Source organism: Mytilus californianus, unplaced genomic scaffold (assembly GCF_021869535.1).
Source record: "Mytilus californianus isolate M0D057914Y unplaced genomic scaffold, xbMytCali1.0.p SCAF_33, whole genome shotgun sequence".
Taxonomy (NCBI): domain Eukaryota; kingdom Metazoa; phylum Mollusca; class Bivalvia; order Mytilida; family Mytilidae; genus Mytilus; species Mytilus californianus.
The window spans coordinates 911739-923496 of NW_026262683.1; the positions used below are offsets into that span (position 1 = coordinate 911739).

The following is an 11758-nucleotide window of genomic DNA, read 5'->3' on the forward strand; positions in this document are numbered from 1 at the left end:
GTAAACCAATAATTTCGGCAAACTTTAACTTTCTTGCAGTTCTTGACATAGTTTTTGAACCACAATATCCTATAAAATGCATTCACAAATAGTCGAAAATACAATGAAATTAAATGTTAGATGTCATATCTTTTTAAATGATTTCCTTTACAAAACTATTTGATGTACGCTGCAAATATGAATTAAGATATTAAAAAAAAACATAGAAACAATAGAAACAGACAATTTGATATTTAAACATTAAAGAACATGTCTTTGAGTAATTAATTTACTAATTTTGGAGGCCGCAAATAGCTTCCGCACCTAAAACATTTGTTTGGGAATATTTACAAGTATTAATAATTAAACCGTCCATTCACTTCAGTTAACTATATGCTTATTCCTAGAATGCTGTTGGTTTGATATCAAACACATTTGTTTTGATTGGTTCTAGTTGTGTACCATCAACAGCTTGAATCTGTTCTGTTGGTTGATTTGTATTCATTACTTGACACTGTTGTGATATTGTATACTGCGCTATAGGGGTAGCTGTTTGTCTACAAGTTGTCAAGACATTGTGCCATTGAGCCGAACTGAATCGAACTGCATGAATGAGCATATGCATATGCATATTATATTAAATTTGCTTTTAATTTAATGATTACAAAATCAATATTGATAACAATAAAAACAATATTCAAAGATCTAATTACAGTGTTGAATTGGTAACCTTTTAGAATAAGTTTATTCAAAGGATCGTTTCTAAATCTCCGGGTACGGTAAACCACACATTGTAAAAATGAGGATGTGCTGTTCCGTTTGAAACAAGTTTTCTACAAGTACAACCAATCTTTAGTCTAAAAATCCATGTATTTGTCTAGTATATTATTAAGGAAAATTATATAGGTCATTTTCAGACATAGTATTATATATATCTTAAAGACACCTGCAGTAATTACAAAAGCATTATACATTGAAAATCTGACATGTGATTACAATTTGTGTTTCAAACTAAATGTATTTATGTATTTCTCTTATACGTTTATCCAGACGTAGAAAACACAGTATTATTTTCTACTTCATTCATACATTCTTCAATAAGTTGTCTTTTCATGATATTTTAAATCAAACAATTTATTTAAAAACGTCTCAATCATCAACACGCACAGCAGGAATAATTAGTTCCTAAATCACAACACACGTAAACCGCTATACTACTATGCATGATATATACATGCACATTATATTTTATATGTTTCACCTTAATCTCTACTTCAGGATCACTAAATGTACAACTCGTCTTATTGTTTATATATTTTACTAAGCTGATGAACAAGTAAAGAAACTAGTGTATCTTAACACATTTGGACACATTGATCTAATATCGATCGTCATTAATCTTGTTCTATTTCACTAAAAAAGAACATTTCAGTACTTATACATCCTGTCATTGTGTTATTGTTCATTGGTAAAAGTTTTGTATTCGTGTCTTCATTTTTGCTAATATGCTTTGTTACCTAATTGTTTGTTTTTATAGTGATCAAGATTCCCAGCAAACACAAAAACATCTTTAAAATGTTTTTAAAATGTTGTGTCTAATGTCATGAAAATATCACAAAAAAACGTGAGAAAAACATTAAATGTATGGTAGAATATATATCGCTAAAACGTTTTCTAATATATTTTCTAAAATATTTGCATAATATAATTAAAATGTTGTAAAGAAATATCATGATAATGTGAAAAACAATGGCGTATAAAACATTTTGATAATCTTTTAAAAAATATTTTCTAGAAATATTTTCTGAACGTTTGAAAAACATCATGAACATCAAAAAATGTTATAAAAATGTTTTTTGGATGTTTTCTTGCAAGTGAGACTGTGCCTTAAAAATGTTTTCAAAATGTTTTAAGAAGGTGTTTTTGGTTGATATCTAGATCATATCAATAGAAAAATTTCTGTACTTTTGATTGAGTTTCCTGCTTTTTTAAATAACAAATCATTAGTTAAATTAATTTATACACAGTGATTAATTCTATATACAAACAAGAACAAATCAGTTGTTTTGCTAAGCATATGAAATTCACAATTCAAAGTCTCTAAAAACAAGAAGTATCTACAAATTTTGACACATCCAAAATGGCAGACACAACTCATCATGGTCAAGCCACTTATCAAATATGAAGTCAGTCTGTTCATCAGCATTACTAATTAAAGTAATGAAAAATTTGAGAACATTCAACATTTTGAAATACAATGTATAAGCAAACAGGAAACAGGTGCCAGATACAAAAATGTTCACACATCACAGTTCATCACTATCAAGCAGCTCATTAAATATGAACTCATCTTTATCAGCAGTTTTGGGAAAAACAGTGATGAAAATATTTGTTGGACAAAATCCGACAAATATAGGTGGACAGACGACAGACAGGGCAAGAAAGCTCACATTCCAACCACAATGGTATAATGTTTAGTTTTTCACTCTCAACTTTTATTACCTATCTTATACACATCATGCATATGTCAACCTGAACATGCATGACATATATGCCATTGGACATTATGCAAACATAATACACATTTTTAAGTTCAAGTTACATTGACTAAAACTTGTGTCCCAAATTCAGATTTTTCAATACAACTTCTCTTTCTAAACTAAAACGCTACACTTCTAATAGGGTTACATCTTAAGTCAATAATCATTGATAATTGGCTGAAGAGATGAGAACAAAACACCATTTTACATCAACTATTTGATTTATTTAAGAATACATTGAAAAAGTCAATCAATTGTCTTATTCAAAATCACTTGGAATGTCTCGTAGTGTCTTATATCTTTTTCTTGCTGTGCCATGCTTCTGAAAAAAAATTAACCTTACATTCATATATAAACTTCTTGCACATTCCTTTATTATAGAACGATTCACGTTGCCTGAAGGATTATACATCCCCTCCCCTTTAAAGTTTTGAAACAAATAACGATGATAGTCTGTCAGAAGGGGACGATAAATGACTGACCGTGTGAAGAGAGAGCAATATGCCACGCTGAACTTCATTAAGTTATTAAAAAAAAACCACATAAAATACTTTAGACTGGATATGTGTCCAGTCAAGAGGCTTATTTCATTATACTCGTTGATTGTTGTCTATCATATTTTTTTTTCTTTTATTGTTTTGTATAAATCAGGCTGTTGTTTTCTTGTTTTTTTTTTAGTTTTCATTAAATGCATTGTATCATGTAGGGGCCTTTAAAAGCCCTGCTACATAATGTCATTAAACATCTTATTGTCCTTTTTAAGTGTTAAACTCTGTAGAGTGACATAGTTTATAACTTGTCATTTGTATCTAAGGGCATATGATCCAGTCCTAGAAGTATACTATAGGCACATAATAACTTATCGAAGTGTTACGCATTGTTTTCGCAATGATGATAATAATATAACTTAACTTCTGAGAAACACACAGATGTCATTAAATGAGTTGTTTATATGTATTTGAAATACTTCAAAGGAAAGCAAATATGTTGTTTATGAATTAGCACTCTGTTGGACTAAAAGATTGATTTAAATAAACAACTTGTTTCTGTTTTGTCACAAAAAAAATCATTTATTGAAATATCCAGATATCTTTTCTGTATTGTATGCCCTTAATCTTGAATGTAATGCATTGTTTGTGCTAAATATTTGAATTAAATATGGAATAACAGTAATTCTGTATGAAAATCTTACTTCAAAAAAAAATTCTCCTGAAAGGTTGTAAACATTCCAAAGGACCTGTGCCACTTCCAAATTGTAAACCTGCATATTGAACTTGTCCTTTGTGGCTTTTCTTTTAGCTCCTGTTAAAAAATAAAGATACATTGTATGTACATTGTGTGTATGAAGCAATAAATATAATTTTAATTAACAGTTTATATTATCTTGCTTATACTGAAGTCTTGCATAGTCTTTGTAATGTTCATTAAGCTGTTAAGGGAAATTTAATTTACTGTTTTGCAAATACATACATACAGTGATTTTACTAGAAAAAAAAAATAACCATATTCAAATGGTGCTTATATTAGTGTTATTGTAACTTGTTTGTGTGCCTCGGAAACAAGGTATTGAGTCATGCTTTTTGCAATAGTTGTTGTTGGTTTAAGTCTGTCAAATTTCTTTTTCATAATGTGTATTTAATGTAGGCAGTTAGTTGTTTTGTTTCAATTGTGTTGAGAAAAATTTAACATTTGTTTGTCAAGGCTTCAAAGTGGACTATATGGCATTGGTTTTCTCAGTTTTGAAAGCCTAAAAGTGACCTATAATTTCTTTTATCCAAGTCATTTAAATTCTGGTGGATAGCTGTCTCATACACCTTATCTCTATTTCAGTATTTGGAAATCTGTCCCGCTTGAACTTTTTACGTCAGCATACGTCATACAATAATACACCTTATCGCTATTCCCGCTTGACCCGAGAATCTATCCTGCTTGAACTTTTGACGTCAAACAACAATCACTTTTCCAATGTGGCATCAGATATTTTTTATGATGACGTCAAAATTTTAAGGGAACTTGTGACAGTTGTGTGATGTCCAGTAATGGCAGACGAATAGCAATAAGGTGTATTACTTTCAATTGTGGTGTCAAATATTTTCTAATATGACGTCAACATTTTACGGGAACTTTTGTGATGTCCATGGCCAATAATGGCGGACAAATAGCGATAAGATGTATTGGCAATCAAACACACAAGCCATGTATCATTATAATTTTTTTTATATCAATGAACAAATTCATAATTGCCAAATTGGTGTACGTAGATGCTTGAACAGTGGCGGATTTAGGGGCCACGACCCCCTTATGGAGCTACTTATAAGATAAATGTATAGACTATTTACAAGTATCACTCCAAACGTTTGCTTGCCTTGCGCAGGGCCCCCTTTTTTCAAAACCTTGATCCGCACCTCCAGAAACAGATGTAATTTGGTTCCGATTATGATTGAACACACACAATGAATGCACAAGTTTCATCTTAACAGATTTATCATTCTTACCAAGTGAGTATATATCGCGTAACAAACAATTTTCTTGGCTCTACCCTCTTTGTTGATATCCTGTCTTCGTTTCGAAATTCAAATTTCAAAATCATTTCCGGTGATAAAACAAAAGTCGATTCCGGAAAAGGTCGGTTTTCCGTAAAGCATATAAACGATACGAAAATTGAACTTAGTACAGTTACAGTTTTCATTTCTTAATTTCTTAAATATACACGACCGAAATGAATAAACATTAAAGAAAGGTGATTGTTCATTAATACATTATTGCTTAATTTAATGTTGACTCTTTTGAATTTTAATATAAGAAGGAATAAAATCTGACTTCAAGGATCTTCAAGATATCAATTAAGGATTTCAACCATAGTATCTTGCTTGTCATGATATTGATGAAATGTAGTACTATATCTTATCCTGAAAAAAAACGAGCTAATTCCACAAAACGTTGTTTGTGGGATTTTGAATAAAGTTTAAATAAAATGTTATTTTTATATCCGTAAAATGTTGAATAAAATATCAGTAAGACTATTAAGTAATGTGTATGTCAGAATATTTTATAGAAAACATTTAGCTGATATTTTTCAGATGTTTTATGTAAAACATTACAATTTTACGTTATAAAACATTTTATGCAAATAGCAAAACTATATTTTCTGTAAAACATTTTTTTGCAGAATGTTTTTTGGATATTTGGATAATATTTACTTTAAATGTTGTTAAAATATAAAATACCAATTGAAGAAAATATTATTTTTTTTATATTATAAAATATCTACGGGATATTTTAGAACAATGTTTGAGAACATGAATAAAAGATATTAGCAAACAATATTTTGTTAATGTTGTAAAAACATTTTACTTAAATGTTAGAAATAAAACATTTCAAAAACAATAAAATAAACATTTTTTTTATGTTTAAATGATATCTTATTGAAATATTTTGTGAGAGACGTCCATATGACATTTAAAAAATGTTTTTAAAATGTTGTGTGTTTGCTGGGTTATAACTCAGTGTTGACTGCTGTATCCCTATTTTTGTCACTTTTACCTAATATGTCTGTTTGTTTTATTCACACATCTTTGTCTATATAATTGAATTTTAAGCGACGCGACTGTCATAAAAGTGAGAGGTTAAGCTAGCTATAATCCACGGTTTAATCCACGAAGTTCAGTATTTTTGTGATTTTACGTTTTATCCTTTTGTTTATTTGTACATGTACAAACAATCTGTACCAAAATCCGAATGAATCAAAAGACACACAATTCTCTGACGAAAATGTAAGTAGTGACATATGTTATCTGGTAGAATGCTGTGCCAGAGTATTGCTAAGCTTAATGTTAATGTACCTTATTCAAATAAGACAGACCAATTGAAGGTTAGCCAATGTCAATATATTAGTAAATGAACAATAGTAACACCAATTTGCTTCTGTGAATTATTTTATTTAAAATAGACAATAAAGGGCTTACTAGTACAATCGATACACTTGTCAAATACAAATTACATTATCAAAATTAGAACAGATTATTTAATTGAACTAAATATATAAATATAAACAAGATGTATAAGTATTATGCAACAACTTTAATTCACCTATTACATTTCAATCTAGCAGGGAAATATCACATGCCTTTTCAGTATGTAGCAACCTGTTAAAATATTAATATAACGTGCTTAGCACCAGACACACATAGTAAAAAGATAAAATCTTGATTAATCATATTTACATATTTTCGCTCTTTCTACTAGTATCAACGTGCTGAGCAGATAAGTAAAAAACAAAGTCAAACTTATAGATAATCGGTTTCAAACATTGGGGTTAACATCACGTCTTCGTGTATTCCAGGGAGACCGCTACCATATATTTCTGAATAGGCTCCCTTATTATATCCTCCATAACTATAAATAAAAGAAACAACACACACGACTCCATCCGTCTCATTTTCAAACGTATACCTTGAATTTGACATAAGCGGTCATCTCAGTATTAAAACCTATGACAAGCGATATGATTTTTTTTTTTTTGAAAATATAAAAAATTCCGTATCCGCTTCGCAAATTTATAAAAGACATGGGGACTGTTGTTCATCTTGTCGTTATTTTAACGATTGATGAAATTTAACGAGTCGTTAAATCTTTTAACGAGTCGTTACATAACGAGTCGTTTATTTTCTGTTGTTCAACAATATTTAACGTGTCGATTAAATAATCAATGAATCAAAATGTAATCAACCGATTAATCAATGCGTTAAAATTTAATCAACTGATTAATCAAGCTACCCATTGTTTTGGAGCTTCCTGTCTGTAAAAAAATGGCTGAATCTGCTGAACCAACTGCAAGCATGGTTAAAGAATTAAAAAGACCAACTTTACTGTGGGAGAAGAGGACCTTATACAACAACTTGTTGAAAAAAACTCCAATATCATAAATGAAAAACTAACCAACACAGTGACAAATAAGTTAAAAAAAGAATTTTGGGATGAGATTACCATCAAGGTAAATTCTCTCGGAGTTGCTCTTCGTACTTCAACAGAAGTACGAAACAAATAGAGGAACACAACAAGAGTGGCAAAGGCCGTTTTTTCAACACACAGGTGTGAAATATTCAAAACTGGGGAAGGACCAGCTCCCAAGCAACTCAGCACAGCGAGGAGAGAGTTATCCACCTGATTAAGCACACCATCAGGTTCAGAGGATTTCAGGGTGGACTTGAAACAGAGTCATTCCAGACAAGTAAGTAAATAATATTTAGCACATAAGAGTATATCCCAAAATGTGTTTTTCCTTAATTATAACTTCTCAAGGCTCTACCCTTTTTGTTGCACTTTGTAAAAAGTGAACTTGAACAGTTTCATTCAACTACATGTTTTTATTAATACATAAACAAACGATTTTTGGCAAAATTTTGTTTTGAAGATGTTTTTTTTATTGTTATGGTTAATTTTCAATGAAATTCAATGAAAATAACACACATATTCGTAGCCTTTTTAATCCCGGGATACATAGGTTCCCTTATTCAATTTTGGTAAAATTTTCGTCTGCTCCGCCGTCACAACAGGAAGGGGAATTCCCAACTGATATCACGTGACTGAAAACAATTTATTTTGACCAATTTTCTATTACTTAAATGATTGCCAACGTGTTTCTTGTTGGTTTAAAGGTTTTCCTCTTTTTTACTATTGCAAGATTGCATTTGTTTAAACTGATAACAGTTTTAAAGTGTTATTTTCAACATTTGTTTACAAGTGGCAGGTGCCCGCCAAGTCGTTATTAGATACCAGTTTGAAGACGACTTGGCTTCAAACTGGTATCTGTTGTTAGATTAAAAGGAACCACAAGAGCTAATTTGGAGCGAAAACCAGTCATGATTTATATTACTAAAACACATACGGACTGGTTATCATAAATCCGGAATAAAGTTTATCTATTCGTTGATGCAGTCTGAACCTAGACAGGAACACATAGTTTATAGCTGAGACCCTTAATAATCTTAAAAGGGTTGAAATAGTGTCTTATTTAGTCTTGTGCAATTTTTTTTTACTTGCAATTTAAAGTACATTGTATCTGAATTTAATTTAATGATGATATGTTTGCATTGCCCCTCCAAATAAAAGGATAAAAAAAAATTACCCAAACACAATATTATAGATCCACAAACTAGCAATGCCACATTGCCAGAAGAAGATGCCAGCCAGGATCTCTATGAGTCAGCGGCATCACTGATTGGTGACAGTCCACCCCCTCTCAGACCACAAAGTCCGTCTCTGCTGACTGGATATGACCCAATCCTTACACGAACAGTTGTTCCAGAACAAACAAATAGGACAGAAAAGCAGAAGTCAGTTATGAATATAAAAAAGAAGATGTGGTATGATTGCCAATGAGACAACTTTCCACAAGAGACCAAAATGACACAGAAATTAACAACTATAGGTCACCGTAAGGCCTTCAACAAGAACTCTTTAAAACTGTGTTGTGTAAACAGGTTCCGCTAGTTTATTTGGTCAACATTTTTCTTGATACAATGTATGAAATTAAATTTGTCAATGCATGTTTATATTTCCAACAATGAACCTCAAAGTGAGATTTTGCCATTGGTTCTTCATGACAATGCAGTCATTAATATCAGTCACTAAACGTGACAATCTTTCAAACTTAAACCTACAAAGTATTGACAAATTCTGCTAAGGATAGAACCATATGTTATAGTGATTTATAGTGATATATTTCCTTATAATAACTTTAAATGTATTCAAGTTTTAGCCATGTCAGCACCTAAGTAAGCATCGGGGAAGGGGGGGACTTCAATAATTAATTGATAGGGGTGCCGCTGGGGTTCTAGTGTTACCCCACCCTTTTCATATAATTTAGATATTTAAAATGTATAGTCCTTTTCCTATATTGCGTAGTTAATAATGTAACCTTTTCTCATAATGGTTGGGTATCGTGTGATATGTTGGAACAGTGGAATATTTCAGAGGCAGATTTAGGGGGAAGGCCCAGGGGGCCTATGCCCCCATCCCTTCTCCCTTTTGTGGGAAACATTTGGTTGATTATATAGAGAATTATTGAAGCATGACTGGAGTGAGCCCCCTCTTGTGAAAATTTCTGGATCCGCCTCTGAAATAAGGGTTAAGATTCTGTATGTAATGTTAATTTAACTTTCGGCGAGACTTTTTTGGATGTGAAAAATGACAGTCTCAGACAGGGCTTTTTAGTATTCAAGTATTTGGAACTTTTTTTACCTTTTCATATATTTCTGATAGTTTCCCCACCTATTCACATATTTCAAGCCGGAAAACGTGACATATTCTGAATGGCACGTCCAATCATTTTGTATATAGTAACTGAGTTGTAAGTAACTATTTGGTGGAATTATGCCTTGGTATCGATCAATAAAAAGAGTTGTAAAATTATTCAATCTTTTAAAAAATGCATTATGTTTTTTTTTTATTTGTAGGATAGTGAGAACACCCTCGAAAAAGGTAACAGTGCAGGATAAACACGACATACAGTATTGTGCACTGCAGGGTAAATAAGTGATAGTAGAGAAGCAGAACATTCAAATGGACCTAGAAAAGAAATAACTGGAACTCCAAATTGAGCTTTTACAGAAGTTAGTGGGTGGCAATTCAGAACCGGTCACACTCTTCCATGCACTTGCCTCTATCTTTTAAACATATTAAATTCATTGTTATATTGTTGATTTTTATTTTAGAAATTATTATGAGGCCAACAAATTAATTTTGTGTACATACTCCTATGTAAAAGAAAACAGTAATTACAATTTAGCCACACCCAATGCACCTTCATCATTCACAGAATAATAACTGATGAATGAATCAAAAGCTTATAAACAAATGACAAGTATTTCAACCAAAAACTCAATGATCTAAGGATGTAATAGTGCACTTGCATGAACAGGAAACTTGCTCCTAGGTTTTATTTTCGACTTCTTGCAAGAAATGATATAGCTTTAGATCCTCGCTGAAATTATTCTACATGTACCTTCCCCAAATCAGGAGCCTGTAATTTAATGGTTGTCAGTTGTTAATGTATTTCATAATTGTTTTTTGGTTTATTTATTATATAATTCTGGCGATTGGTTTAAATTATTTGAATTGTTTTACAATTGTCGGACTGGAACCTATAATTGCTGATATTGAGGACATTTGGTCTTGGATTAATTGTTGTTTCGTCACATTGGCAATCATGATGATGGAAGTTTTAAATGAACTTGACTGGCTATACAGCCCTTGCACTGTCGGCCCTGGCTTGCGCCTTTTTGGGCATTTAAATAATTTAATTTTTACCATATGGTAATTGATATAATTAATTGGCAATCATACCACATATTCTTATTTTTATACTGAAGTACAGTTGCATGGCTACTGGGTTTTTGATTTCATAGGCGACTAACTGCTCACCATTTACTATACCAATTTTGAAGCCAAAAATGCACACTTCCTCTCTCGACAGATTGTCAAAGTGATCATATAAAGATTTGTTGCTATTTTCAAATTTCCTCATTTTTCAGTAATGAAAGACAATGTATGAAAAAATGGAAAAATAAAAAACATGCAATTTATAAAGCAAAAAAAGTGGTAGCAAAATGGTCCCGTATGCCTTTTCCGTCCTGTGGACCATTATAGGGTGGTAGCAAAATGGTCCCGTATGCCTTTTCCGTCATGTGGACCATTATAGGGTGGCATCTGAGGTTGATTGTCAATTAATTGTTCTTCTGCAACGTCAGGTTCATTCCTCATGATGGCAATATTGTGCAGAATACCACAAGCAATGATGATTCGGCAAGCTTTATCTGGTTTCATTCGGATCTGGAATACAATTTAAAAACATTTATTTCTAATTTTAAAGTGGGACAGAAATACTATTTGTAAGTATCATGATGCAACGTTGCTCATGAATAAGTCTGAGATTAAAAAAATCTATTACGAAAAACATTACCTTCTTTTTTAGAAACAGAAACACAATGTGACATGTGCATATTTGAAAACACTATTAATGAAAAAAGGACCAAATCAGGTATGAAGCTGAGCAAAAAACCCAACTGATGATGTACTGTTTCATTCACGATTTATTAAAGTTACAGTAATGACTAACTTGGAGCATCTACCCCAACAGGACTACCTGAATTTACCGAAGCAACATTACCAATTTTCCAACTGGATCCCTGTTCTCCGTATAATTTTAGGGTTTTGATCTATGTGATGAATTGTCGATC

At 31.6% G+C, this 11758-nt stretch overlaps 1 long non-coding RNA gene across 1 annotated transcript; it reads right to left on the reverse strand.

Moving 5' to 3' along the window:
* Positions 1–2189: 2189 nt before the first annotated feature.
* Positions 2190–5564, reverse strand: LOC127736568 (uncharacterized). The gene is made up of 3 exons (XR_007999041.1): positions 5015–5564; positions 3712–3821; positions 2190–2841 (listed from the first exon to the last, which is right to left on the reverse strand). It is a non-coding gene; the product is annotated as an uncharacterized LOC127736568 (long non-coding RNA).
* Positions 5565–11758: the final 6194 nt, after the last annotated feature.